Here is a 3,917-nt window from a genome sequence, read left to right on the forward strand (position 1 = left end):
ATAGTGGGGGCAAAACCCTAGAAGGTATAAAAATTGAAGAAACCCGCTTAAATTAATGGGGTATTTTGGAGAAACTTCTACTAAATGGGTAAGAAATGCCACAAATTGTAACTTGAAACTTAGAGGAGTAAATAGTGGGATTCACCCTTTCTTCTAAAATGTCAAATTGTTAAATCAAGAGTAATGTCGTAATGCTCACACCCGCGGACTCTGATTTAAGACTTCCTAAGTCTATTGAGCCTTAGACACTCAGAAAACATAATGGATAGCCCGTCCTACATCAACTAAGTCTCAACTTGTTCACAATATACAGGCTGATATAATTTGAACATGTATAGATAATTATTAGTCATTACAGGTATACGAACAACAACATCAAATGCCCCAACTTGTAACCATTCTCCAACAACAGAAATGATCCATACAGTACATATGTACATGACACACCAGCCTCACACTCTCACATATCCTAATCAATCGAGATCAATTATATAACCCATTGCAATAGTATGTATATAGTATGTATTATGCTTCTACCCTACACTACATGCACAAATAACGAAATCTGCACAAGATCACAAACGAATAATGATGGCCAATACACACTACTGTGTATGGCCGAGCAATAGCAGCATGCAGCACCCACCGATCCATATCATATATTCATATCTACATCAAGCTGTTGTAGTTGTAGTGCTCCTCCTGCACCTGCAGCCCTAGGTCCATCAGCTCCCCACCACACTGATCCCCGGCGCCGTCCCTCAAACCAGCGGCTGCGCCGCCGCCCTGAAGTTGCTGGCTGAAGTCGAGGATGCTGTCGTAGCTCGTCAGCGGTGGCATGTCCGCGAAGGGGTCCATGTCGGCGAGCGAGACGCCGGCCGCGCCGTGGGTGTGGTGATGATCACAGGACGTGAGCTGGTGGATCCGCTCACGGCAGCAGCGCTGCGAGCCATGCCCCCGACGATCTCTTGCTCGCCGTCCATGGCGTACTCCGTGTCAGCTTTCTTCTTGTGGAAAACTCTGCACAACACCCAGTCCTCCTGCACAGACACAATCCAAATGAAAACACACATATTAGCATCTCAAATCAATTGAAAAGACTCAAGCAAGATCAGATGCCAATTAAACAGACCTTGGGTGGGGCGTGAGGGTTTTCGATGCGGAACTCGTGCATGACCCAGCAGGTTTTACTGCCGTTGGGGGCGCGGCCGCGGTAGAAGACGAGGGTCTTGCGCATGCCGACGATGGCGGCGCGGCCAGAGCGGGATGACGACGACCTCGGGCTGCGGATGACGCGGTCCTTGCCTGTGGCCTTCCAGTAGCCGGACCTGGTGGCGCGGTTCGTGCGCAGCCCCGTCGCGTACTTGCGGTCGCGGAAGCTGAAGAAGTACCACTCGTTTGTGCTCAGTTTCGCCACGTCTGCATACCACCATGGCCAGCCAGACGCACAATTAGCAACAGAAACTTCAGTGGACGTTGATTAGGATTTTTCAACCCTAAGTGTACACGCAAACGTATGTGCTTAATTAGATCATATCCTGTTGTACAATTACAGATAGAAAGAGAAGTCGAGGGGCAAAAGAATGTATGCACTAGTCCTTTTAAGTCTCAAAACATTGGGGAATTTTAAGTTTCTTGGTAGAAGTGCTCATAGAGGGGAAGGGGTGGAGAAAAAACGCTGATATAAATTTGCCACTTGCAAGCCAATTCCTTAATTAATCCAAAGAATTTTACTACAGTACTGCAGAGTTAGACAGATTAATTATAGGAAGTTCATGCTTGCAGTGGTAGCCCACTTAAATAAAATTCTTAGGAGAAACTTGTGCTAGAAGCAACACAGTACTTGCAGGAATTGCTAGGATCGAGATGGTATATGCATGCATATACAATCTTTGTTTTGCATGTATATACAAACGGTATGACAAGTTGATGAGTAGTACTAATTTAGTGCACTAATTAACAAAAACGAAGACAAGACCCAATTGGAGCCAATAAAACGCGGTTGCGTCCTTAGTAAATCATTCCATGGAATGGAGTTAAGTTAATTAAGAGACATGTAGCTTGCTGGAGAGGGACTAACAGCATACTGGATCGAGATCGATCAAGTAGCTAGTAATTAATAAGATTGCTGGAGAGGGACAAGAGAAGGATGGGGTACTACGTAGTAACTATATATCTAACAGTAGTTAAACTGACCTGGCAGCTCCCATGGCTCGTGGACGTGCAGATCGACCTCCACCATGGTCCCGGCGGCTCCTCCGGCGAAGCGCTGGTTGGCCACCTTGCCGTGCAGGTAGTGGCACACCAGCTCCTCGTCGCTCGGGTAGAAGCGGAACCCCGGCGGCAGCGTCATCTCGATGTCCCTCAGCCCCATGGAAACACTTATCTCTCTATCTGTGCACTATCTTCCCTCTGAAACCTCCCCCTGCTCAGCTCAGCTCGACTCTCTCTACAATTTGAATTGTGAATTGCGATGTGTACTACGGGTATGGATGAGAGATCTCGATGAACTTCGTTGCCTAAAGGCACCAATTGAGCTAGCTCTAGCTAGCTAGACGGAGGAGAGAGAGATTGACAAGATCTCCAGAGAGGAGAGAAGAAGCTAGGTATGTAGAGTAGGTAGCAGGAATTAGGCAGGGCATATATCTATGTTGCTGTAGCTTGAACCTTGTGTGATGCTAGAGTATGTATGAATGAGGTTGGGAGCTTGGTGGGCAGGAAGGAAATATATATAGCTTGGCGCTGCCGCTGCCGGAGCCCTGGACCGGACCGGAGGGAATAATTGTATGTAGCTAGGAGGAAGAAGTGTATGGGAGCAAGCAACAAGGCCGGGGTGATGATACAATAGTACAGCTACAAAGCCTTGTCTACCCTGTAGCTCGACCGGTCCGGCCGGCGGTCTCCATCACCCTCCCCTCCCCGCGTGTGCGCGTCGGCCGGTGGCGCGGCCGGACGGATCCAGAGCTAGCTAGCAATGGAGTAAGTACTCTACGCATTAACTCCCAGGCGCAGGGGCCGGGGAAATTAAACGGAGGCGGAAGAGGCGGAGGAGGGGGAGGACGTAAGAAGGCACACGGGCGGACCGGCTGAGAAGTGTATGGGAGCAAGCAACAAGGCCGGGGTGATGATACAATAGTACAGCTACAAAGCCTTGTCTACCCTGTAGCTCGACCGGTCCGGCCGGCGGTCTCCATCACCCTCCCCTCCCCGCGTGTGCGCGTCGGCCGGTGGCGCGGCCGGACGGATCCAGAGCTAGCTAGCAATGGAGTAAGTACTCTACGCATTAACTCCCAGGCGCAGGGGCCGGGGAAATTAAACGGAGGCGGAAGAGGCGGAGGAGGGGGAGGACGTACGACGGCACACGCGTGCACCGGCTAGCCGGTGTCGCGATCGATCGGGCACGACGATGCTTGCGCAGCACGAACTCCGAGTGATGTGGTGGTGGCTTTAGCTGGGCAGAGAGGGAGAAGAAGAGAGGGGAGGGAGGAGGTGATCCAGGCTCGCAAGGAAGCCCCGGTTTGCTCGTCCGGAGCCCCACAGTAATGTACGCAGCAACATATATGCCACTGTCGACGCGGCCACATTTAGCATCAGCCAGGGCTAATTATTAGCCCATTATCACACACTCCACATATAGTTAGCGTTGTTCATCATTCCATCATCACCATCATCATCATCATCATCATCTCTCTCTCTCTCTCTCTCTCTCTCTCTCTCTCTCTAATTTTCTCTCTCTGTCCAAGATCTCTCTAGCTCTAATTTTCTCTCTCTGTTCAAGATCTCTCTCTCTCTCTCTCTCTCTCCCGCCTTTATGTGTGCGTACGTGTCTGGCTAGTTAAATTTTGCTTGCAAGTAAGTGCATGTATTCGTACAGACAATTACAGGGCGTAGATTACTTATTCAAGCAACCAATTAAG

General features: G+C 49.7%; 1 pseudogene; it reads right to left on the reverse strand.

Moving 5' to 3' along the window:
- Positions 1-315: 315 nt before the first annotated feature.
- Positions 316-3,017, reverse strand: LOC125528887 (annotated as a pseudogene).
- Between the last annotated feature and the right edge of the window lie 900 nt (positions 3,018-3,917).

The sequence above is a fragment of the Triticum urartu genome, unplaced genomic scaffold, assembly GCF_003073215.2.
Source record: "Triticum urartu cultivar G1812 unplaced genomic scaffold, Tu2.1 TuUngrouped_contig_5184, whole genome shotgun sequence".
NCBI lineage: Eukaryota > Viridiplantae > Streptophyta > Magnoliopsida > Poales > Poaceae > Triticum > Triticum urartu.